The following is a 27,496-nucleotide window of genomic DNA, read 5'->3' on the forward strand; positions in this document are numbered from 1 at the left end:
AACGCTCTCCTCGTTCATAGGAGGTCACTTTTGTTTGCTTGAAAAACGAATAACATTGCCTACACTGAGCGGCTTGTCGTATCTAATTGGCTGACAAGAGGCGAGGAGAACGCTGAAGTGGAGAGGGATTCACTGGGGCAGAGCCAGTGCACTGAAAATCGATAACCAGATGGAGAGGGTGGTGCCGGCGTCTGCGATTGGTCGGCTTTTCCTTACTTAGCTTGCGGTGGCTGGGCGAAAATCGCGGCGGCATGCAACCAAAGCTCAAGAATGACGCTAAAACTAACGCCCACCAAAGAAGAGTTGGCAGAATGAGGTAGTAAACATGCCGAAAGTGCTTGAAAACGTTACACGGTCACGCAAGAAGATTTATAATATGCAAATACACCCATGCTCTCCGGCAGTTCCGAGTCGGCAGCCATCTTTTATTCCTTTCGGGACTGGGCAGCCTGCGGCTATTCCGAAAAAAATGCAGTTTTGTTCGGCATAATATTGCATCTTTATCTCGTGCACGTCACTTTGACGCGGTGAGTTCTTGCGGCTTTGTGACGTCGCGTGAGAGGCAGGTGAAGTGGGTGCAGCCCGAAAACTTTTTACCAATAGCCGAGGGCTAATGGCGAAAGGGGGTCGAATCAGAAATAACTGTTCTTCTTTTTTCTGTCAAATCATGCATAATCAGTGCGTGCACATCATATTAGATGGGGAGATATTGCGGTTTTCGTGACGTCGCGTGACAGACAGGTGAATTGAGGATGGTCGAAAGAAAGTTTTTGACCAATCGCGGAGGACTGATAGCAGAATTGGAATAGAAAAGTCTGGAATAGTTTTACGTTATAGCGCCCCAGCATTACGTTATGAAGTTATTTGGCCGTCACCAGACCTAAACCAGAGTACACTTGCACTACATGGCACTCATAATCCAATCATAACATTAAAGTCACGGAGAGAATTCATACAAAGGCTGTTCATTTTATTTATTCTAAGTTTAAGCATCATTTCCCCCACTCAGCTAATGATGGCAAACGACATTCCCCTCCTCGAGACACAGAGGCAGGTGCTTCGCCTGAATTTCCTACAGCAACTAGTTAATCGTGAATTCTCCTTAGCCCCCTCGGTATACGTGACCCCTTTGTCCACAAGGCATGCACGTCACGATCACACATACGCATTAACCCCTGATTTCGCCAGGAGAAATACATACATATTTTCTGTCTTTCCCAGAACAGTGTCTGAGTGGAACTCCCGACCCGTGATGTATTAAAACCCACCTAAGGAAGTGCGTTACTGATATGTTATCTGCTATGCATATTTATTTGTATTTATTGTGTGGTATCTATATTTCTATGTTTGCATCTTTTTTTTTTTCTTGCTTTTCTTGTTTTTTATTTGCCTTGGGGTGATTCCACGAGAGATCAACACGGGTCGCAAATTTCATATTTTAGATTTCATTGAATATATTATATTTTATGCGCATATCACCAGGTAGCACTAAAATGAATGTGGCTTCTTTGCCAAATGAATATTTTAGGAGGAAAAAAACTTACGAGATTCTTCAATGTGGAGGTGCCTATTTAATGCACAAGGCATTTTCACAAATTCACAACGATGTGAAATACAATATGTTACAGCTACAAAAAATACATTCTTGTGTGTAAAACCTAGACGTAAAGAAGGGTCAGCTAGCACTGTTTCAGGCTTCCGTGCAAAACGTAAGTGTTTTAAAAAAATTGCTCAACTTGCTACAATCTTCAAAAGTTGCTATATTTACGATTTTTTGTCAACTGAACCAATACATGTAGCCTTTTGAAATTTGCTGGACGGCGAGACCTTAACCTATTCAACAATTGTGCTGAATATTCTTGCTGTATCACAAATTGCCATTTCTACGATTCGCCTCAAATTCGAAGTTTTGTCAAAAATGAACGCTATTTAAAAATGAAAATTAAAAAAAACCCCATCGTAAATTTTTCTCAAAATCTCGTAAACAACTATTCACAGGCACGTGAAAAAGAGTATTAAAAAAGATGTTGCATTATTTTGTTTGTAATCACAATACAGGTGGTAGAAATGAGAGCTTTGCCAGAATGCAGCAAGGTTCTGAGGAAAAGGAACATCGGGGTAAAAAAAGCGTGCATAAGTCTCCGACTTGCCTAAACTTGACCGTAATGGCGACGTAAAGGCAGTTTTGACCTTATAATTAATACTTCTGCATAAAGGTGCGTTTAGTACACTACTTATTCGCTTGAATGGGAATAACGAAGCGTCAGCATAACCATTACGTGGCTCATTTTATTTAACAGCAAGTGCGTGCGCCTTGCAGCGTAGATAATTTGTGACTTCTGTTAATGCAGGGTTTTTATTTCTTTGTGTGCTACAGAATTAACAGTTAACTCTGTATACATGTACACAGATAACAGAATGAACGGCGGGTAAATGCCTCTAAAAATGTCGTACTGGTCATTACATGAACGTCACTATACAACCTAAGAGGCGGTGGTGGGAGTGGCGATGGTGTTGGTTAAGGCAGGGTTAGCTGGCAGATAGTTCTAGCGATTGCTTATTTTACCGCCTCTGAAGAAAAAGAAAAAAGGAACTGTTAGAATACTACATAATCAAAAGTTCACAGTCCCTAAGGATCACCACTTGTCGGAAAGTTCGCACTTTCTTAGAAAAGCTTGAAAGGAGCACGAGACTTCCGCGTTTCAGATACTTGGGCCTTTTGCGAAACATTACCTGGTCCGCGCACTCTTGAGGAAATTGCCTTGTGTGCAAAGCCTCAAATAGAGCATTTATTTCTTCATTGAAGTATTGGCAGGACCAGATGAACTCTCGGCCAAACTTTCTGGTATACAATGTATGGGATAGTTGTTGGAGCACCACTGACGAATGCTAAACGATGATAGCATGCTGAGAACACGTCCTACGTTTACGAAGCGCTGCAGTACTGGTAGATCTTTCCGCATTTTTCTATAGGACCAGCTGATCCAGAGGGCCAGATCACGCAGTTCTAATGGAGCGAATCCAATACGCATTGGCACAGTTGCTTGCCTGTTGACTTACTGACCTGTCAGTGCCCACTTTTTGATGATCCGCACATGCCGCATGGAGGCAGGGAGAGGTCATAAGGAACTTCGAGCATACCCGCCGTATACGCTCAGAAAGGCTTGATCCTTTTCCAATTACCTGTTGCAGTGCGAGACACTAATACAACGCGATCGAAATTGGTGGCGTCAGGCTCACTTAACCAAATGTGCCATAACCGTATGCCCGGAACACGTGGCAAAAATTTCCAATGGTTCCTTTTGAGGCGGCGAAAGTTCTCTACTTCATCCACATCTGCATAGAGCAGTTTTACTTTTTCAGCGTTGCGGTCATCTGCGCCACCATTTCAGAGGCTGACCTCATGACTGTAGTGCTGTCTGCTCCGATATTGTACAGCGAGGCTTGGTGCTTTACTAAGCCACGAACACCGTCGCAAGCGGTTTTGTCATGTCCTGTGGCCGAAAAAAGCCACTTTGTTGACGCGTGCTCCTTCTGTGACAGCTGCTAAAGGTGATACTTCTTTTTGAAATGGCTACTGGCACCGTCAGACACATATGTAGCATGTTTACCAAGCTGAAAATCTTCCTTCATGCTCTCATAGATTTTTTACAGCGCAAAGCAAGCGTGTGCAGCATCATGACATACGTCATCACTGAGAACCGCAAAATATTGAGTGGATCCGCTATTCGTGATGACACACGTAAATAGCGAGACCTGTTTTTTTTTTGTGCCAATGGTATGATTGTACGTCGTTCCTTACAACAGCTGTCCAATTCTCTGCAAAATCAAAGACACGGTATCCGTGCTGTTGATTCCGTTTGGCATCGTGTATTGCTGATGCTTAAATTCCTTTATATAATCATGGGTGATCCACTTGACTAGCCATGCACCAAGCTCCTGGAGAAAGGTAGTAGCCTGTGCTGGTCTTTTTGACGAGGTCGCCATTTTCCCATACCGCATTGTTTACCTCTATCTCTTCAGGGATTCCCCAAGTTGTAGCAGTAAACGCATCCTCATTTGCACAATAATCACAATCACCCAGGAAAGAATCGGGCGTGGGCGAGGTGCAAAGACATAGTTCTTGGAGGTGGGTATTTGTATAGGCACCTTCAATGAGCTCTTCTAGCGCGGAAACACACTATGTGGCGTTGGCGCAATACATGCAAAGGTACACTTCTTGTTGTGGAGCAAGAAGAACCCATTTCGGCCGGAGAGAATAAAGCTTTGAGAGCCCAATAGATGTATCCGGATTGGCTTCCTTAAAGAGACCATATGCCTCCCGTACCGAGCGGTCATGAATCTCTTGGCAGCAGACTGTTTGTTTCCATCAATCGAAGCAGATACTACGTCATTTTTGTTGGGACTCTGCCGAGCACATCCATGCTCGTCTTTGGTATTATATTCCACAGCGGTCTAAACGTCTGTTGGGTTCAACCATGTTCTCTCAGGGGCGTCTGGTGTTCACCATATTCCACGTTTCTCGCGCCAACATCGGGATTTGTATGTCATGTAGACTGACAAATTTGGAATGAGAGCTTGAACTTTTCGGCGCTCCAGCTGGCTTCGCAGTAGAGTCAACAAGCTCATTCGCTTTTGGTACGAAGAGCACATGTCATAGGTTTCTATAAATTTGGCGAACCATTCGGGGCACATGCTGCATTTGGTACCTGAGGGGTCCAAATGGCGCTTGCACTATACGAAGTAAGATTTGGACCTTGCATTGCCACCGAGTTGAATTTGCTTTAGCACCGGGCGAAAGTTCCTTCGTCGCGAATCCGACTTCTGCTGATGAAAGTGAGGCAAAGTTTCAAGTGGATGTAGGCACTCCTTTCTACCTCCCAGTTTGTCTTCTTCCGGTAAGAATTCATCGCCTCCCGTGGATTCACTTCCCATTCTTTTACACTCTATCAACTCGACCAAAAGAGACGATTTTTACAGCAGCCGCATCTGAAAGCGTGAACTAAATATGGGCGCCAATGATGGCTGACGAGAGGCATGACTCCCCGAATTTATGTCGGAAATTCAGACATTTTAGAACGGCGTGGTTGAAATAATTATAGTTTACCAAAACTGCCTTTACGTCACCATTACGGTCAAGTTTAGGCAGGTCGGAGGCTTATGCACGCTCTTTTTACCCCGATGTTCCTTTTCCTCAGCACCTTGCTGCATTCTGGCAAAGCTCTCATTTCTACCACCTGTATTGTGATTACAAACAAAATAATGCAAAATGTTTTTAATACTCTTTTTCACGTGCCTGTGAATAGTTGTTTACGAGATTTTGAGAAAAATTTACGATGGGGTTTTTTTATTTTCATTTTTAAATAGCGTTCATTTTTGTCAAAACTTCGAATTTGAGGCGAATTGTAGAAATGGCAATTTGTGATACAGCAAGAATATTCAGCACAGTTGTTTAATAGGTTAAGGTCTCGCAGTCCAGCGAATTTCAAAAGGCTACATGTATTGGTTCAGTTGACAACAAATCATAAATATAGCAACTTTTGAAGATTGTAGCAAGTTGAGCAATTTTTTTAAAACACTTTCGTTTTGCACGGAAGCCTGAAACAGTGCTAGCTGACCCTTCTTTACGTCTGGGTTTTACACACAAGAATGTATTTTTTGTAGCTGTAACACACTGTATTTCACATCGTTGTAAATTTGTGAAAATGCCTTGTGCATTAAATAGGCACCTCCACACTGAAGAATCTCGTAATTTTTTTCCTCCTAAAATATTCATTTGGCAAAGAAGCCACATTCATTTTAGTGCTACCTGGTGATATGCGCATAAAATATAATATATTCAATGAAATCTAAAATATGAAATTTTTTACCCGTGTTGATCTCTCGTGGAATCACCCCTTGTACACTTGAGTGCCCTTCCTGCAAGGACCGATGTGTGGTCTGCAGTATGTTTTAAATGAAACAAATAAAATAAAATAAACGTTTGCACGCTTTGGAGCACTTCTTGTTCGGAATTTTTAAAAAGCCAGTATTTCATTAACACACATGTTACTCCGCCAAAACATTTACCATGGTGTCCTCCCCTACCTCCCCTCCCCCAGTCAGTTTCCGCTAGATTAGATATCGGTTGGCTTCGCAGTTCTCCCGGCGCAACGGGGTCAATTTTTTTGATCCCAAAACGCATTGATAAAGTGCCGGTTTGTTTGCATGCGCAGTTTACTGCAAACGTCATAATTCGTCCCCTGTCTGAAGTTTACTTACAAGTTGCCTATAACCCGCCGTGGTTGCTCAGTGGCTATTGTGTTAGGCTGCTGAGCACGAGGTCGTGGAATCAAATCCCGGCCACGGCGGCCGCATTTCGATGGGGGCGACATGCGAAAACACCCGTGTACTTATAAGTAGGTGCACGTTAAACAACCCCAGGTGGTCGAAATTTCCTGAATCCTCCACTATGGCGTGCCTCATAATGAGAAAGTGGTTTTGGCACGTAAAACCCCATAATTTTTTTTTTACATGTTGCCTATAATGTGCCCTTTATTTTTGCCAAATGTCTTGTTTAGTTTACCGATGACATCGATCACACCAAGTCGGAACATGTCATGACACCTGAAAATAGGGAAAGGAAAACGACTCACTCATTATTTGCAACGCTTCTAACAGGACCAGGAACGCAACAATTTTGTCGCACTTTCTCTCCTACCCTTTCCACAAAATACAAACATGCTGTAACCTATAGCTATATCGGGACACTGGGAAGCATAGCTGAGCGGCCATATCACACGCTCTAACACTTTAATAAAAATTTTTTGGTAGATTGTATTTCATCTAACCGTATTTAACTTCGAACAGACAGTTTCTATAACGTACCACCAATTTTCCCTAAATTTGGTCTTGCTGCATTTTACATACATTTCTGCCAGGGCAGCGGGCTCAATACTTCCCCGCTCGTCAGATGCGCTCATAACACTTTAGAGTGCTTGCGTGCGTATTTTATTGCGAAAGCTCCAATTATCCATCAATTTTGAACTTCAGCAACACATCACCCATTATCTTGTCTTTACAGTCACCGAACATAATGAAGCTGCCTCCTTCAGTGAGGACACAGGGGACACTATAGATATATCACGCATGAAGAAAAAGAAAGATGAGGTTCCTATAATTATTCGTAACGCTTCTAAATATGCCAGAAACGTTAAAACTACGTGACATATTGCACTTAAAATGCCGCGTATCTTTTCAAAGTGGGAAATATTTGAAACGCAGAGTTCTCTTGGTACACTGGAAAATCTTGCTAATAGCGTGATACTTTCAAACACTTATTGTATGCACTGAAAGATAAGCAGGGTAATATCATCAGCAATCTCGAAGGTATAGTAAAAGCAGCGGAAGAATTTTATACTGACCCGTACAGTACTCAGTGGAGTCCGGACACCGTATTTACTCGCCTATGACCCGCCCCTGCGTATAACCGGCACCCCTAACTTTGAACTCCGCGAAATAAAAATAAAAAAGCTCACGTTTAACCCGCACGTTTACCTGAAAAAAAAAGAGCGCTATAAAGATACAACTGCACATTCATTCAGTGATCATTTCGTTTTCAGAACACTTATTCAAACGACCACCACCACGTCACTAGTTATACGATTCTCAATCGTCGCCGCTCTCACTGCTGCCAACCGAGGATTCACTGCCACTCTCAATGGCGTAATCCTCCTCGGAATCATCCAAGCTGTTACTAATGGCAGATTTTGTAAAGCTTTTACGCACCAAGTCGGCCGGCATCACTTTCCACGCATCCACGATCTGCTGGCACAGTAATGGAATATCGGGCCTTCGCACGCGTCCCGTCGGTGTGAAGGCGTAAAGGCCGTCGCCCATGCACTGGGAATACAGCCGCTTCACGTGTGCCTTGAACGGCTTGTTCAGGCACACTTCGAGTGGCTGTAGCATGGACGTATTATAACGAGGTCGGTGCCACACTCTTAGCACGGTAACGTTTACTAAAGGGGTATATTCTCACAGATTTGTGCACCTTTAACTTATAAGTTACAAATCAACCTTTACAAATTTAACTTCTATTAAAGGTAAGAAAGCGTGCACCTCAACTAGAGGTTACAACACTTTAACCTCTAGTATAGGCATACAGTATTGAGTGCCTTTGCCTAAATATAAAGGTTACTTTTACAATATACGGGTTGAACGATTAAAATGTTCACACAAAGCGGCTTGCAGGAGGCCCCAGATGGACACCGTGCTGCGCATGCTCCGTATATACACTCTTAGCACGGTAACCTTTACTAAAGGGGTACATTCTCACAGATTTGTGCACCTTTCACTTATAAGTTACAAATCAACCTTTACAAATTTAACTTCTATTAAAGGTAAGAAAGCGTGCACCTCAACTAGAGGTTACAACACTTTAACCTCTAGTATAGGCATACAGTATTGAGTGTCTTTGCCTAAATATAAAGGTTACTTTTACAATATACCGGTTGAACGATTAAAATGTTCACACAAAGCGGCTTGCAGGAGGTCCCAGATGGACACCGTGCTGCGCATGCTCCGTATATAGAGCCGGTGTCGCCTAGCAACGGGGACGCGGCTCTTCTTTCTGCGGTATGTTTCATAAAAGCCCGTTGCTCTGCGCATGCTCTGCCAAGGCAGTTGTCGCCTAGCAACAAAGGTGCGTCTCTTCCTTCTTTCGCGCTTCTTTCTGCTTGCGCCTCTTCTTTCTTGCGCGCTTCTTTCCGCGGCCGGATTAAGCAGTCTACAACCGGGCGCGGAGAAATGTGAGCCTTCGCGGAGGAAGCCCCTCGGCCAGTCCTTTCCGGACGCTGCCTTTACATGCGCTTGCGCTTCGAAATAGTTCACGTGTCCACCTCGTGCGGTTTTCGGAACAAAGGGTGTCGCTGTGTCTCTCTGAACCTAAGTAAGAAAAAAGAAAAAAAAAGAAACATTGCGTTTTGCAGGCAACTTAGACCTTACGCATACCGCAACATCTCTTGTTTGGCCTAAAAAATATTAAGACAAAATGCAGCCTACTACCCCAAAAAGTACAACAAAGTCACGTGACCGCGGGAGCCAGAGAAATTTCTTTACTTTTGAATAGTATATTGTAAGTGACAGACTCATTTTTTTGGGCTACAGTTCTGTAGCTGCTAATCAATAAATGAGGCAAATTTTCGCTTTGCCAACGACAAGTGTTCAGACTTTTGGCTCACGCTGTTGCGGTTTTTATCCTCCTGCACATGCGTTTGTGTTTACTCGGTGGATTGTTCCTAAGGTATCATCTAGCACGCGAAAATGAAAAAAAAATGAATTTCAGCTCACTGATCCTACTTTTTAATTTTTGCATGCTGAATGATACCCTTGGTACAATCCACACAGTAAACGCAAATGCATGCGCAGGAGAAAAACACAGCACGGGTAAAGGGCCTGAACACTTGCCGTTATTCATAAGCAAAGCAAAAATTTGCTTCATTTATTGCTAATAGCTACACAATTGTACCCAAAAACAGTATGCGTCTGTCACTTGCTATGCCATTCGTAAGTGGAGATCTGTACTCCCGCACTCCTCCTTGTTGTGCTTTGTGATAGCTAGATAATTTTTTGACTAGATATCATTGCAGTCGAAGAGATGTTACGGCTTGCGTAAGTTGCCAGCAAAACGCAGTTTTTTTTTCTTTTTTTTTGCTTAGGCTGAGAGAGACACAGGGACACCCTTTCCTGTGGAAACTACACGAGGTGGATAGGTGAACTATTTCGAAGCGCAACCACGTGTAAAGACAATGTCCAAAAAGGACTGGCCGAGTGGCGTCCTCCGCGAGGGCTCACGTTTCTCCGGGCATGGTTGTCGGCTGCTTAATCCGACCGCGAAAAGAAGCGCGCAAGAAAGAAGAGGCGCAAGCAGAGAGAACCGCAAAAGAAGGAAATGACGCACCTCTGTTGTTTGGCGGCAGCCGACTCGGTGCACCATGCGGAGATTTGGCCTTTCTGGAACAAAACCCAAGGTGGCGCCTCCCCGTTGCTAGGCCGCACCGGGCTCGTCGGACCATGTAAAGAGCGGGGCCCACATGAAATTCTCTGAAAAAAAAAAAAGGAACGCTCAACTGAATGTGGTTTCAAAAGTTTACTTTCATTTAAATCACTTAAATCGTTGTATTTCAGCCAACGAAGGGCTACCATGATACTACTATACTGTATCCCTTGGGATTTCTGACGAAATGAAACTCCCCGTGCGGCACCTTTTGAGCAAATATGTAACGGTAATGTTCTCAAAAATACAGTTCAAAACACAATTTGAACGCCTGAGGAGGAGGCGCCGTTAGCTTGTATAAATAATCTGAGTATAAATTGACAGTTCCACAGGCAGTATAAGGTTAACTTCAGAATGCAACATCTTTATTTGAAAATACAACATAGAATACACCAGAAGTACAGCAGGCCTTGCTGGCACATGACTAGATCTGAAAATTCAACAGAATACTATCACTTGCATCATAACACAGGAATTTTTAAAATCATATCACCGTGTTTCAGCCATGCATGTCGTCAATAACTTCGTGTTAACTGTCCATGTAAAAACTTGTACTGCTGTCAGGAAGCAAGAAAACAAGGCAAATATTAGTATATGAGATTGAAGGAACAAAAACTGGACACTTGTGTTCAGATCCACATTGGACACTACATAAAAAAAGCTTTACACATCAATGTGCAGCATTAGAGCAGGTCAATAAAGACGTTGCCAATGCAATGTAGCCGATGCAAAGAATATACAAAGTATTGGCTATAGGTGAACCTAAAAAAGAAGACTGGACCACAAGGCCATGCATGCATGCAGCCCATCTATACCTGAGCAACGTTTCCTTAGTGTTAGCATTGACCACCACTGGCATCAAAAGACAACTTGTTGCTCTTACAAACATCAGACAAGGCTTAACCAGGAGATGTGCGAAGTGCTGGCTTGTGGGCCAAATGACAAAAGGCTGGAAGTGGTGATGCTTACAGCATAGTGAACTCTCAGTTTAGATCCTTTTGAAAATGCAAACGTGAACATTTTTTATTAAAATTACTACATGACACATTTTACTGTCTAGCTAACAATGTCAAGGATGGGATTCAAACTTCTTGAATGCACTACCTATTTAAAATAAATATTGAAAAAGGTCATTTGGGCACTGTTATGCAGAGTACTGCACAATTACGCTATCATCTAGAGGCTAGCATTTAGAATAACTCAGTGACAAAGAAAGGCCGCCATAATTCACATTGCACGAATTTAAGAATTTTGAGCAGCTAAATAAAATACTTGTGCACAATACTAAATGCCACTTGCATGAATGGATGTATTACCTCAGTAATTTTCAATAAAACAGTTATAGAAAGGCATGCAACTGTAATGCACAAAATGATGCATCTGTTCACCACCTCCTGGCAACAAGTGAACATTAATGCAAGGTGAAAATTGTTAACTAGACTTTGAATCAAATCACATTCTTTTTCTTCAGAAGAGCAAAGAAACACTTCAATCTGTTATTTATGAGCCCTCTAGGCACAACATTGCTGGGAAGCACAAGTTTCTGCATCAGCGCCAGGAATGGTGCAAATGCATATGGATAATCGAGGTTCTTGATGTAGTAGGTTAAAATACAATAAATTACAGCTAGCTCCAGGCTGCCGTTCGAGACCCAAATTATTTCTTGCCTGCTGCCAGCATAAACACACGTTTGCTCGCTGCATGTGTAGACGTGGGGAGCTGCAATCTGGATATCACCACTGGGCAGTGGAACCTACAAGGACACTTAGAGCCTATAAACATTCGCCTATCAAACATTAAATATGCACAGCATAATGTGAACTGACGAAGTAAAATTTATCAAAAACGTGCAGTACTGCAGATGCAGAGCACAACTCAACCCGAAAGAGCCCAACCATTCTACATCAAGGAAAATTAGAACTGGCTCACCTTAAGCTCTCACTAAAGCATGCAGGAAAAAGCAATGAAATGTTATTTTACCGAAAGTAATCAGTATAATACCAATTTTCGTTTGTTTGCTCAACTATATACAACTGAAATCTCACTAAAGGATACTACTGTTTAGCGCGTAATTATGCCCTGTTCCCACAAGATACGCATTAACGAGATTTCACCAGGTAAATTGGTGCAGCATCGCACACTTCATGAGCTGGCTGTGTGCACGTTCCGTCCGGCAGGATGTCTCTTACGGTTTTTGCTTACCTCACCTTTATTAACTTTGAAATGCAATAAATCACATTTAAATTTAATTGTTAAATATAAATTAACAATTTCGTCTAATTTCATTCATTTGCTCCTTCTCTACATTCTGTGCCTTCATGTGTTAATTATCGTGCAGTCTAGCTAAACGGAAGTAGTGAATAAAAAATAGCACCAAAATACTACCATACCTCAATTTAAGCGCATATAAAGTATGAGCAATGCCTCCATCCTTAGTATTATTTCAGGGGAAGAAAATCTAAGGCGACAACATTAAATCGTGTAATGATGCTCCGCTCGACTCGCACCACTGACCAATACAAATGATAATGCTACAATATAAGTACTGAACAGGAACACAGATGTGAGTAAAAGTAATCACAAGGTGAATGCAGAGAGCTTTCTGGACGATATGTGAAAAGTTTACAAATGAGTGTAATATTTAGTATCGTTACATTTGAGATGTTTTCCTTATGAACTAGTAAATTATATTTCACATCACATACCTTGGCCGCATTCAGTATCGCGGATCTCTTTGTCCATGGCAACCACTGGGCTGTCAAGTGGGGGCTCTTGCACATGGGACTACGGTGCGGAGTCTGGAACAAACAAGTGAAAACAAAGCACCCAATAAAACCAATTCTTTCCTGTATGCGCTATGCATTTACCTTTAGAGCAGCCAGGTTGTGATTCTTGCACAGGCATTCAGGCCGATTCATTTTCTGTGGAGGCACCAACTGGGACAGTCCTCTCTAAAGCAAAAAAAAAAGAAAAAGAATATATATAGATCCCACGCACTGTGGGAATCGATGCAAGCAAAGCTTTCTGTGCTGTTTGCGTTCAGTGGCAATATTTGGCGGTGATGTTGACGGCCTACGACAGTCGTGATGCGATGTTAAATGTTACCTTACGTGCACCACTTGTGTTTGCCTACGTAGTACACCAAACAGCGAGGCGTGTTTGCTCGAGGCATTGTTGTGCGCCATTGTTCGTATGCTGCAAGCAATTTAGCACTGCCATTCTTCACACGGGCGCATGGCTTCGTGGCTGAAATGTTTATTTGCTCGACAGCCGCTTGCGTGTTGTCGTCTTGACGCTGCGTGTTGTCGTCTTGACGCTGCGGTACTGAGTGCAGCTTTGCGTCTGCACGCCTGCATCAGTTGTCATCATGTACAAACTTGCAGGGTGTTTATTTTTCAGAAATAGCAGAAACGTGCCGTTTCATTCTTAAACTAACATTTTTACAGTTTCTCCGCAACTGTTGCCATGTCTAGTAGCGACTCTTCTTTTATTTAGGCGACCCCAAATGAAGCATGCTTTCTGGTGGCGTCTTTCCATTCTTCCACATCATACTATGTATGCAAGGCGCCACGAGCGAATATCAACTATTATTCATCCGTTTGGTCAGGGCGTTGGCTTTACAAATTCTCTGTATTATCTTTCCATTGACTATCTCCCCTCTGGAAATTTGCACGTGAGTACAAAAGCGCTGCAGCTTCTACAATGCTTATACCGCAGGCTAACGCGTAATTACAGCGCTCCAGAGGTAATTGTGTCGATGGCCGAGGAGTTTCAGAGGACATTGTGACGACTAAAGAACTCCAGAGGGCATTGTGGCGACGCCCGCGCAGTTCTTGCTGGAAAGGGCTCACAGACGTCACTCCCGCGTCCCTACTATGTACAAGTACAATGTAATTTCTCGTACACTGCGTACATTATGTACATTACGTACTCAACCACTCCCCGACGCCGCGTGCAGGTCAGCGACAGCAGCAGCAGTGGAAAAGCCGAAGGAAGAGGCAAAAAAAGCTTCGCTTTAAAATATTTGATACACTAGGCAATCAAAAAAGCTTTGGCCAACATTCCACATTATACTAACCATATTGCACTGAGGAGACTAGATGTGCAAGCTTCCACAGTTTCATGTGACACTGAGGCCTCGAACAGCGGTGCCTGGCACATTGCATTGCACCTTTGCCTCGGCTGCATTTTTCGTTTCTGAAATTATAGACGCAACGAAACGACATCATTAGTGTTCCCAAAGTAATGCAGAGCGCATTGCAGAGCTGTAGGCAAAAAAAAAAAAAAGACGCGTACATAAGCAAAATTCGTGCGAAAGCTATACAACATGTATTCTCTGAAACAACGCTGTATATAATTATACATCATTGTGCGAAATTGGAATGCAAGTTGTAAGAGAAGGGGTGACGTTGCGGTAAAAAGAGAATTGTGTATTCTTCGCAGTTAGTCAATGCTAACCACCGATTCTTATGTTAAATTACTGGCCCGTTTGACTAAAAGAAAATAAAAAAACACGCATTTTTACCCAAAAAGCGAAGCACTAATAGCGAGAGCAAAGCATTAGACCACTACTCAAACTAAGGTACGTAGTTTTACCTGCCGTAACAGTAATCATTAGCTTACTAATAACCATGGTGTCACGCGAGCACAGGCATTAATGAACATATCTCATTTGACGACGCGAACAATCGCTATCAAGTTGACTTGAAGAACGCAGAGGGGAGCGAACGTTTGTTTTGTTGCTCCCTTAAACGCGTCTCCGAACTTTTGAGATTACGCGACCTCCAGCACTACTCGCACCGAAAGAAAGCAGAAATGCAACCACGAACCGCCTCGGCTTGCCCGACCTCTGCACACACCGCAGATTACCTCCAGGCCAGGGCGCGGGCAGTCACGCACCACCACAGCATGGCTAACGGAGGGTGCACGAGGCGAGTTGTGCAATACTGAACGATTTCTGTCAAGTACATCAGCCCAAAGCACGGCGTCAGTACAAGAAACGTATTGTTGAGGTCATTTAGTTGCCCTGACACAACTCATCACGCCGACAAGCTCAATATTTTAGAAAGGTCTAATCCAATATTTGCACAAAATGACAACATGACAACATCGAATTTAGCTCAATGTAAATCGAAGAGCATAAAGAAGCAAACATATCAACAATAACCTTTTTCAGAAACACTTACGCGAAGCGAGAGCATGCATCATGTCAAATGTTGAATTGCGAACTATAAAGAATTCACGTACTATCCACCCAAAAATAATTTAAAGCAAAAGTTCTGCTTACCGAGATCACATATTTTTCCGTGTGCATTTGGGACGTGGTCACAATAGTCACACCTCACCAGGTTGTCACTTTCCGACAGGCGCAGAATGGTGTATCGCTTGCACTCACAACCCGGCTCGTTGCAGCGACCGCGCAACACACCGAAAAGGTCTCTGCTGCACAAAGGCATGAGGGTGCAGCGGATGGCGCAAGTTCCCAGTAGAAGCGGTAATAACTACTGCAGGCTACAAGTGGTGGCAGCACACAATGGTGATCGGATGGTATCCAAACAAGTCAAATATAATGGCCGTCTCAGAACGACAACAACGACAGGACGACAGCGCGCTAACCACTCCCGCCGGCTCCGAGCCTCCCGCTCCCGCTTAAAATCTTCCCAGCGTGCAACTCGAGCTATCTCGATTGGGCCGAGGAGGAGAGATGATAGCACCGTGGATGGCCGCGCTCCGGTGTGGCTGATGCCTGCTCGCTGCCGCCATGTTAGAAAAAGGCACTTAGAGGCACAAGCAAAAATGAAAAAAAAATGAAAACAAGCAATGAATTACAGAAATAAATGTCAGAGGTGCCAGTGATGTTATTGGTGTGATGGTGGAAGCATTTCGTGTTTGGACAGTGGTAAAGATTTCATTTCTCAGTTGGCGGCTTCACACATTTAACGCTCTTTTCATCTGTCTATGTCTCCTAAAAAAGACAACGGAGCGGACGGCGCTCGCTTGTATGTGAGTGTAGCGGCATCCTGTTCATTTCACTGAACGTTTGGCGCGTTTCGTGTCTGCTGTAACTTAAATTTGCGGTCGTTGTAATGCCAATCTTCGGCACAGCTTATAATTCCCAAAGAAAGTTGGCAGTGGAATCAGTTGCTACAAGTTTTTAAAACATCCTAAGTGCAATGCAGAATGGTTCGCCGACATGTAGGTTGTTTATTTCAAAGCAGTTACGCCGGTCGCGTAGCGCGTACCGCATCCCCAGCTCCCTCGCCGCGCGTTTATACTTCAGTACGCACGCTGCCTAGCTGGTACCGCGTGTCGGCATGGTTTTCTTAGGCACGCGCTTCTTGCACACTAACTATTAACCTCATCTTGAGCGCTTATGGTTGAATTAAGCATGGGAAATTTTTGGTTGACAGCATCAAGGCAGTGCAGGGAATGAAACGAACCCGGTGAAAGGCAGAAAATGTATGCAGACAACTGAAAGGTTCTGAGCAGGGACATTTTAGTAGACAAGTTGAATTATATTGATATGTGATAGAACCATCCAATGTTTTCAACAACCTTTTACTGAAAGACCCAACGCGTTCGTGTGCTTTTCTTCTGCTGTTCTTCCTCGCCTCGTACATGAATTTTGTTAAAACATATTCATTTTTTTCTAAAGAAACTCGCCCGCTATTGTTTCTCGTGTTGAAATACCGATGTTCCATGCCTGTCTCATGGTGGCTAGAATGCGTGCGAGAGCAGGGGGCTTCCGTCACGTTCGACCACTGGGTTTCGGCAGGCAGTGCACGCCACATCATTCGATGACACAGTCTTCGTTGCTGATATTTCAAATAAGGCTGTGTGCCAAGTATGGAGGGTCGTCAAAGAACAGCGCGCAGATGAACTTGCAAGTGCGATCATGCTTGATTTATTTTTTGGTTTTAAATCGTGAAAAATGTAACTGCTTGGCTGACAGAAATTAAGACCGAATACAGCCCGAACTGCCGAAGTCCTACGTTTGTAATAACCAGATCATAAATGCAGAGCACGAACACATTAGGATACATTTATCAGCAAACGTCCAATCCATGATGTAGGTCTCCTCACTGATGCGCTGCAGTGTTCTTTAGAGGTTAAAATCTAAAGGTTACTAGGCGCTTTGCGCTGAATTAACCTTTAAATCCGTCAATTTTGACTCTTGTAACCTATAGATATATATATACGTAACAACATTTAATTAAAACATCAACATATTTCGCATGTAACCTTTATTTTATAAGTTACTCGTGATTACAGGTTACCATAAAAGGTACCGTGCTAAGAGTGTAGAGCCGGTGTCGCCTAGCAACGGGGACGCGGCACTTCTTTCTTTCGGGCTTCTTTCTGCGGTATGTTTGATAAAAGCCCGTTCTGCGCATGCTCCGCCCAGGCAGTTGTCGCCTAGCAACAAAGGTGCGTCTCTTCCTTCTTTCGCGCTTCTTTCTGCTTGCGCCTCTTCTTTCTTGCGCGCTTCTTTCCGCGGCCGGATTAAGCAGACTACAACCGTGCGCGGAGAAATGTGAGCCTTCGCGGAGGAAGCCCCTCGGCCAGTCCTTTCCGGACGCTGCCTTTACATGCGCATGCACTTCGAAATAGTTCACGTGTCCACCTCGTGCGGTTTTCAGGACAAGGGGTGTCCCTGTGTCTCTCTGAACCTAAGTAAAAAAAAGAAAAAAAAGAAACATTGCGTTTTGCAAGCAACCCAGACCTTACGCATACCGCAACATCTCTTGTTTGGCCTAAAAAATATTAAGACAAAATGCAGCCTACTACCCCAAAAGGTACAACAAAGGTGACCGCGGGAGCCAGAGAAATTCCTTTACTTTTGACTAGTATATTGTAAGTGACAGACGCATATTCTTTTGGGCTACAGTTCTGTAGCTGCTAATCAATAAATGAGGCAAATTTTCGCTTTGCCAATGACAAGTGTTCAGACCTTTGGCTCGCGCTGTTGCGGTTTTTATCCTCCTGCACATGGGTTTGTGTTTACTCGGTGGATTGTTCCTAAGATATCATCTAGCACGCGAAAATGAAAAAAAAATGAATTTCAGCTCACTGATTCTACTTTTTAATTTTTGCATGCTGAATGATACCCTTGGTACAATCCACACAGTAAAGGCAAATGCATGCGCAGGAGAAAAACACAGCACGGGTAAAGGGCCTGAACACTTGCCGTTGTTCATAAGCAAAGCAAAAATTTGCTTCATTTATTGTTAACAGCTACACAATAGTACCCAAAAACAGTATGTGTCTGTCACTTGCTATGCCATTCGTAAGTGGAGATCTGTACTCCCGCACTCCTCCTTGTTGTGCTTTGTGATAGCTAGAGAATTTTTTGACTAGATATTGCAGTCGAAGAGATGTCACGGCTTGCGTAAGTTGCCAGCAAAACGCAGTTTTTTCTTTTCGTTTTCTTTTGCTTAGGCTGAGAGAGACACAGGGACACCCTTTCCTGTGGAAACTACAGGAGGTGGACAGGTGAACTATTTCGAAGCGCAACCACGTGTAACGACAATGTCCAAAAAGGACTGGCCGAGTGGCATCCTCCGCGAGGGCTCACGTTTCTCCGGGCATGGTTGTCGGCGGCTTAATCCGACCGCGAAAAGAAGCGCGCAAGAAAGAAGAGGCGCAAGCAGAGAGAACCGCAAAAGAAGGAAATGACGCACCTCTGTTGTTTGGCGGCAGCCGGCCCGGTGCATGCGGAGATTTGGCCTTTCTGGAACAAAACCCAAGGTGGCGCCTCCCCGTTGCTAGGCCGCACCCGGCTCGTCGGACCATGTAAAGAGCGGGGCCCACATGAAATTCTCTGAAAAAAAAAAGGAACGCTCAACTGAATGTGGTTTCAAAAGTTTACTTTCATTAAAATCACTTAAATCGTTGTATATCAGCCAACGAAGGGCTACCATGATACTAGTATACTGTATCCCTTGGGATTTCTGATGAAATGAAACTCCCCGTGCGGCACCTTTTGAGCAAATATGTAACGGTAATGTTCTCAAAAATACAGTTCAAAACACAATTTGAACGCCTGAGGAGGAGGCACCGTTAGCTTGTATAAATAACCTGAGTATAAATTGACAGTTCCACAGGCAGTATAAGGTTAACTTCAGAATGCAACATCTTTATTTGAAAATACAACATAGAATACACCAGAAGTAAAGCAGGCCTTGCTGGCACATGACTAGATCTGAAAATTCAACAGAATACTATCACTTGCATCATATCACAGGAATTTTTAAAATCATATCACCGTGTTTCAGCCATGCGTGTCGTCAATAACTTCGTGTTAACTGTCCATGTAAAAACCTGAACTGCTGTCAGGAAGCAAGAAAACAAGGCAAAGATCAGTATATGAGATTGCAGGAACAAAAACTGGACACTTGTGTTCAGATCCACATTGGACACTACATAAAAAAAGCTTTACACATCAATGTGCAGCATTAGAGCAGGTCAATAAAGACGTTACCAATGCAATGTAACCGATGCAAAAATATACAAGGTATTGGCTATAGGTGAACCTAAAAAAGAAGACTGGACCACAAGGCCATGCATGCAAGCAGCCCATCTATACCTGAGCAACGTTTCCTTAGTGTTAGCATTGACCACCACTGGCATCAAAAGACAACTTGTTGCTCTTACAAACATCAGACAAAGCTTAACCAGGAGATGTGCGAAGTGCTGGCTTGTAGGGCCAAATGACAAAAGGCTGGAAGTGGTGATGCTTAGAGCATAGTGAACTCTCAGTTTAGATCCTTGTGACAATGCAAATATGAACATTTTTTTATAAAAATTACTACAAGACACATTTTACTGTTTAGCTAACAATGTCAAGGATGGTATTCAAACTTCTTGAATTTTCTACCTATTAAAATTTTCTACCTATTTAAAATAAATATTGAAAAAGGTCATTTGGGCACTACTATGCATAGCACTGCACAATTACTCTATCATCTAGAGGCTAGCAGTTGGAATAACTCAGTGACAAAGAAAGGCCGCCATATTTCACATTGCACGAATTTAAGAATTTTGAGCAGCTAAATAAAATACTTGTGCACAATACTAAATGCCACTTGCATGAATGGATGTATTACCTCAGTAATTTTCAATAAAACAGTTATAGAAAGGCATGCAACTGTAATGCACAAAATGATGCATCTGTTCACCACCTCCTGGCAACAAGTGAATATTAATGCAAGGTGAGAATTGTTATCTAGACTTTGAGTCAAATCACATTCTTTTTCTTCAGAAGAGCAAAGAAACACTTCAATCTGTCATTTATGAGCCCTCTAGGCACAACATTGCTGGGAAACACAAGTTTCTGCATCAGCGCCAGGAATGGTGCAAATGCATATGGATTATCGAAGTTCTTGATGTAGTAGGTTAAAATACAGTAAATTACAGCTAGCTCCAGGCTGCCGTCCGAGACCCGAATTATTTCGTGCCTGCTGCCAGCATAAACACACGTGTGCTCGCTGCATGTGTAGACGTGGGGAGCTGCAATCTGGATATCACCACTGGGCATTGGAGCCTACAAAGACACTTAGAGCCTATAAACATTCGCCTATCAAACATTTAATATGCACAGTATAATGTGAACTGACGAAGTAAAATTTATCAAAAACGTGCAGTACTGCAGATGCAGAGCACAACTCAACCCCAAAGAGCCCAACCATTCTACATCAAGGAAAATTAGAACTGGCTCACCTTTAGCTCTCATTAAAGCATGCAGGAAAAAGCAATGAAACGTTATTTTACTGAAAGTAATCAGTATAATACCAATTTTCGTTTGTTTGCTCAACTATATACAAATGAAATCTCACTAAAGGATACTACCGTTTAGCGCGTAATTATGCCCTGTTCCCACAAGATACGCATTAACGAGATTTCACCAGGTAAATTGGTGCAGCATCGCACACTTCATGAGCTGGCTGTGTGCACGTTCCCTCCGGCAGGATGCCTCTTACGGTTTTTGCTTACCTCACCTTTATTAACTTTCAGATGCAGTAAATCACATTTAAATTAAATTGTGAAATATAATTTAACAATTTTATCTAATTTCATTAATTTGTTCCTTCTCTACATTCTGTGCCTTCATGTGTTACTTATCGTGCAGTCTAGCTAAACGGAAGTAGTGAATAAAAAATAGCCCCAAAGTACTACCATACCTCAATTTAAGCGCATATAAAGTATGAGCAATGCCTCCATCCTTAGTATTATTTCAGGGGAAGAAAATCTAAGGCGACAACATTAAATCGTGTAATGATGCTCCGCTCGACTCGCACCGCTGACCAATACAAATGATAATGCTACAATATAAGTACTGAACAGGAACACAGATGTGAGTAAAAGTAATCACAAGGTGAATGCAGAGAGCTTTCTGGACGATATGTGAAACGTTTACAAATGAGTGTAATATTTAGTATCGTTACATTTGAGATGTTTTCCTTATGAACTAGTAAATTATATTTCACATCACATACATTGGCCGCATTCAGTATCGCGGATCTGTTTGTCCATGGCAACCACTGGGCTGTCAAGTGGGGGCTCTTCCACATGGGACCACGGTGCGGAGTCTGAAAGAAACAAGTGAAAACAAAGCACCCAATGAAACCAATTCTTTCCTGTATGCGCTATGCATTTACCTTTAGAGCAGCCAGGCTGTGATTCTTGCACAGGCATTCAGGTCGATTCATTTTCTATGGAGGCACCTACTGGGACAGTCCTCTCTAAAGCAAAAGAAAGAAAAAGAATATATATAGATCCCACGCACTGTGGGAATCGATGCAAGCAAAACGTTCTGTGCTGTTTGCGTTCAGTGGCAATATTTGGCGGTGATGTTGACGGCCTACGACAGTCGTGATGCGATGTTAAATGTTACCTTACGTGCACCACTTGTGTTTGCCTACGTAGTACACCAAACAGCGAGGCGTGTTTGCTCGAGGCATTGTTGTGCGCCATTGTTCGTATGCTGCAAGCAATTTAGCACTGCCATTCTTCACACGGGCGCATGGCATCGTGGCTGAAATGTTTATTTGCTCGACACCCGCTTACGTGTTGTCGTCTTGACGCTGCGGTACTGAGTGCAGCTTTGCGTTTGCACGCCTGCATCAGTTGCCATCATGTACAAACTTGCAGGGTGTTCATTTTTCAGAAATAGCAGAAACGTGCCGTTTCATTCTTAAACTAAACTTTTTACAGTTTCTCCGCAACTGTTGCCACGTCTAGTAGCGACCTTTCTTTTATTTAAGCGACCCCAAATGAAGCATGCTTTCTGGTGGCGTCTTTCCCTTCTTCCACGATCATACTATGTATGCAAGGCGCCACGAGCGAATATTAACTATTATTCATGCGTTTGGTCAGGGCGTTGGCTTTACAAATTCTCTGTATTATCTTTCCATTGACTATCTCCCCTCTGAAAATTTGCACGTGAGTACAAAAGCGCTGCAGCTTCTACAATGCTTATACCGCAGGCTAACGCGCAATTACAGCGCTCCAGAGGTAATTGTGTCGATGGCCGAGGAGTTCCAGAGGACATTGTGACGACGCCCGCGCAGTTCTTGCTGGAAAGGGCTCACAGACACCACTCCCGCGTCCCTACTATGTACAAGTACAATGTAATTTCTCGTACATTGCGTACATTATATAAATTACGTACTGAACCACTCCCCGACGCCGCGCGCAGGTCAGCGACAGCAGCAGCAGTGGAAAAGCCGAGGGAAGTGGAAAAGAAATCATCGCTTTAAAATATTTGATACACTAGGCAATCAAAAAAGCTTTGGCCAACATTCCACATTATACTAACCATATTGCACTGAGGAGAGACTAGATGTGCAAGCTTCCACGGTTTCATGTGACACTGAGGCCTCGAACACGGTGCCTGGCACATTGCATTGCACCTTTGCCTGAGCTGCATTTTTCGTTTCTGAAATTATAGACGCAACGAAACTACATTATTAGTGTTCACAAAGTAATGCAGAGCGTATTGCAGAGCTCTAGGCAAAAAAAAAGACGCGTACATAAGCAAAATTCGTGCGAAAGCTATACAACATGTATTCTCTGGAACAACGCCGTATATAATTATACATCATTGTGCGAAATTGGAATGCAAGTTGTAAGAGAAGGGGTGACGTTGTGGTAAAAAGAGAATTGTGTATTCATCGCAGTTAGTCAATGCTAACCACCGATTCCCATGTTAAATTACTGGCCCGTTTAACTAAAAGAAAATAGAAAAAACACGCATTTTTACCCAAAAAGCGAAGCACTAATAGCGATAGCAAAGCATTAGACCACTACTCTAACTAAGGTACGTAGTTTTACCTGCCGTAACAGTAATCATTAGCTTAGTAATAACCATGGTGTCACGCGAGCACAGGCATTAATGAACATATCTCATTTGACGACCGCGAACAATCGCTATCAAGTTCACTTGAAGAACGCAGAGGGGAGCGAACGTTTGTTTTGTTGCTCCCATCAACGCGTCTCCGAACTTTTGAGATTACGCGACCTCCAGCACTACGCGCACCGAAAGAAAGCGGAAATGCAACCACGAACCGCCTCGGCTTGCCCGACCTCTGCACACACCGCAGATTACCTCCAGGCCAGGGCGCGGGCAGTCACGCACCACCACAGCATGGCTAACGGAGGGTGCGCGAGGCGAGTTGTACAATACTGAATGATTTCTGTCAACTACATCAGCCCAAAGCACGGCGCCAGTACAAGAAACGTATTGTTGAGGTCATTTAGTTGCCCTGACACAACTCATCCCGCCGACAAGCTCAATATTTTAGAAAGGTCTAATCCAATATTTGCACAAAATGACATGACAACATCGAATTTAGCTCAATGTAAATCGAAGAGCATAAAGAAGCAAATATATCAACAATAACGTTTTTCAGAAACACTTACGCGCAGCGAGAGCATGCACTATGTCAAATGTTGAATTGCGAACTATAAAGAATTCACGCACTATCCACCTAAAAACAATTTAAAGCAAAAGTTCTGCTTACCGAGATCACATATTTTTCCGTGTGCATTCGGGACGTGGTCACAATAGTCACACCTCACCAGGTTGTCACTTTCCGACAGGCGCAGAATGGTGTATCGCTTGCACTCACAACCCGGCTCGTTGCAGCGACCGCGCAACACACCGAAAACGTCTCAGCTGCACAAAGGCATGAGGGTGCAGCGGATGGCGCAAGTTCCCAGTAGAAGCGGTAATAACTACTGCAGGCTACAAGTGGTGGCAGCACACAATGGTGATCGGATGGTATCCAAACAAGTCAAATATAATGGCCGTCTCAGAACGACAACAACGACAGGACGACAGCGCGCTAACCACCCCCGCCGGTTCCGAGCCTCCCGCTCCCGCTTAAAATCTTCCCAGCATGCAACTCGAGCTATCTCGATTGGACCGAGGAGGAGAGATGACAGCACCGTGGATGGCCGCGCTCCGGTATGGCTGATGCCTGCTCCCTGCCGCCATGTTAAAAAGAGGCACTTAGAGGCACAAGCAAAAATGAAAAAAAAAATGAAAACAAGCACTGAATTACAGAAATAAATGTCAGAGGTGCCAGTGATGTTATTGGTGTGATGGTGGAAGCATTTCGTGTTTGGACAGTGATAAAGATTTCATTTCTCAGTTGGCGGCTTCACACATTTAACGCTCTTTTCATCTCTCTATGTCTCCTAAAAAGACAACGGAGCGGACGGCGCTCGCTTTTATGTGAGTGTAGCGGCATCCTGTTGATTTCACTGAACGTTCGGCGCGTTTCGTGTCTGCTGTAACTTAAATTTGCGGTCGTTGTAGTGCCAATCTTCGGCACAGCTTATATATAATGCCCAAAGAAAGCTGGCAGTAGAATCAGTTGCCACAAGTTTTATTAGAAAACACCCTAAGCGCAATGCAGAATGGTTCGCCGACATGTAGGTTGTTTATTTCAAAGCAGTTACGCCGGTCGCCTAGCGCGTACCGCATCCCCAGCTCCCTCGCCGCACGTTTATACTTATGTACGCACGCTGCCTAGCTGGTACCGCGTGTCGGCATGGTTTTCTTAGGCACGCGCTTCTTGCACACTAACTATTAACCTCATCTTGAGCGGTTATGGTTGAAGCATGGAAAATTTTTGGTTGACAGCATCAAGGCAGTGCAGGGAATGAAACGAAACCGGTTAAAGGCAGAAAATGTATGCAGACAACTGAAAGGTTCTGCACAAGGACATTTTAGTAGACAAGCTGAATTATATTGATATGTGATAGAACCATCCAATGTTTTCAACAACCTTTTACTGAAAGATCCACCGCCTTCGTGTGCTTTTATTCTACTGTTCTTTCTCGCCTCGTACTTGAAATTTGTTAAAAAATATTCATTTTTTCTAAAGAAACTCGCCCGCTTTTGTTTCTCGTGTTGAGATACCGATGTTCCATGCCTGTCTCATGGTGGCTAGAGTGCGTGCGAGAGCAGAGGGCCTCCGTCACGTTCGACTGCTGGGTTTCCGCAGGCAGTGCACGCCACATCATTCGATGACACAGTCTTCGTTGCTGATACTTCAAATAAGGCTGTGCACCAAGTATGGAGGGTCGTCAAAGAACAGCGTGCAGATGAACTTGCAAGTGCGATCGTGCTAGATTTATTTGTTGGTTTTAAATCGTGAAAAATGTAACTGCTTGGCTGACAGAAATTAAGACCGAATACAACCCGAACTGCCGAAGTCCTACGTTTGTAATAACCAGATCATAAATGCCGAACACGAACACATTAGGATACATTTATCAGCAAACGTCCAATCCATGATGTAGGTCTCCTCACTGATGCGCTGCAGTGTTCTTTAGAGGTTAAAATCTAAAGGTTACAAGGCGCTTTGCGCTGAATTAACCTCTATATCCGTCAATTTTGACTCTTGTAACCTATAGATATGTATATACGTAACAACATTTAATTAAAACATCAACATATTTCGCATGTAACCTTTATTTTATAAGTTACTCGTGAATAAAGGTTACCATAAAAGGTACCGTGCTAAGAGTGCAGTCTTGGCGAGGCAAGCCTTCACCGCATCAGTGCAGTTGCCTCGGAAGGAATCCACTACGAGCATCGACCGGCGTGCCATCAAGTCACCTGATTTTCGTTCCCAGATTACTCGAAGCCAGTTACCGACTAGACCACTTCGTCCAGGAATTTTCTTCCGCACGCACAACGATTCCTGGGCGCAGTGGGGTGCTAGGTAGCGTCGTGCGCTTGAAAATGACATGCGGGCGCAGTTTCGTGCCGCCAGCCAAAGCACATGACTGTGTAGCGCAGCTTAGCATTTCCGCCGGTGACCACGCTGACTGATTTATAAGCCTTTTTTCCCTGGTCATGTCCATCGTCATCTCAAAGTACAAAGGTTTCTGATCAGCATTTCCCACCTGAGACAGCAAATAGCTGTGCTCCTTCCGAAGTGCGATGACATATCGCTGAAAGTTCAACAATTTTTCCTCGTAGGCATCAATAAGCCGCTGGCACTAAAGCCCCTTGAACTTCGTAAAGTAGGGCCACGATTTGAAGCATGCCGCCTCCTCTTCGCGCGCTCGGGTCGAGGCCGACACCGCGTCGCTATTGGCCTAATGGCATCACGTGGGCCCTCGCGCCGGCTTCTATTGTTTACAGTCGCGCTTCAGCGCCATTTTTGCTTGAGAAGCGTATGCGGAGCAGGGAGGGGCACACGTTGGAGCCGTTGCTCTTCTGTGTTGTTTTGGTTTGAGAACGCCTTGAACTAAGTTTTCTGGCAAGTGCGACGTCGCTTCACGGCATTTTATATCACCATAAGATGCTGCGCCTTCGTATGCCAAAATAGTTTCAGCAAAGACAAGAAGCTCTTATTGATACCGTCCGGTAAGCGCTACGGGTTGCCTTATTTAGAGTGAATAGATTTATTCGCCTCTTTTTTCCGTGTTTGTCATTGGTACTCGCCCGGTGGATTTGCGATACAAAGGAAAAGTGTGCGTGCTCTCCCGAAAGCGCGTTCGTCGACAAACGACAGCATTCTGCTTCTTTGAGACGTACGCGTTAATTCATGTCAGCTTTGAAGTGTGTGTAGGCTAAGATGCGGCGGTGGAGCACTCGCAAAGAAAACGTGCCGTCGCCCGCTCGTTCACTGGCTCACTTAGTCGTCGTTCGCTCGTTCGTTTATTCGTTCGCTTACTCGTTCGTTCAACTATCAGCTCGTTCGACCACTGTGTCTCAGACACACGTGATGAGACAATGAATGGTGCCTCAACATGAACGACTGCATCATTTCACTTACCGCAATGTCGGCCGCGTCATAGCGCGCCAATTCTTTGCGTGGTCACCACTTCACTAAAGTCACATCTCGCAAATGTTATTTCGGAGCGAGTGCAGCCGTCCTCAATGCATGGACCTTAGCGCAACTCGGTTCGCGACAAGTACGTCCCCTTGTGAACGGACAA

General features: G+C 43.8%; 1 protein-coding gene and 1 long non-coding RNA gene across 2 annotated transcripts in view; one reads left to right on the forward strand and one right to left on the reverse strand.

Annotated features, from left to right (window-relative positions):
• Positions 1 to 27,496, forward strand: part of LOC135905862 (whirlin-like) — a 639,865-nt gene that overhangs the window by 82,842 nt on the left and 529,527 nt on the right. The gene's annotated exons all lie outside the window — the stretch shown is intronic.
• LOC135905832 (uncharacterized) lies at positions 10,375 to 16,429 on the reverse strand. Its single transcript, XR_010565513.2, has 5 exons — positions 15,324 to 16,429; positions 14,115 to 14,233; positions 12,904 to 12,987; positions 12,742 to 12,834; positions 10,375 to 10,593 (listed from the first exon to the last, which is right to left on the reverse strand). It is a non-coding gene; the product is annotated as an uncharacterized lncRNA (long non-coding RNA).

This window comes from Dermacentor albipictus, unplaced genomic scaffold (genome assembly GCF_038994185.2).
Source record: "Dermacentor albipictus isolate Rhodes 1998 colony unplaced genomic scaffold, USDA_Dalb.pri_finalv2 scaffold_14, whole genome shotgun sequence".
Classification (NCBI taxonomy): Eukaryota; Metazoa; Arthropoda; class Arachnida; order Ixodida; family Ixodidae; genus Dermacentor; species Dermacentor albipictus.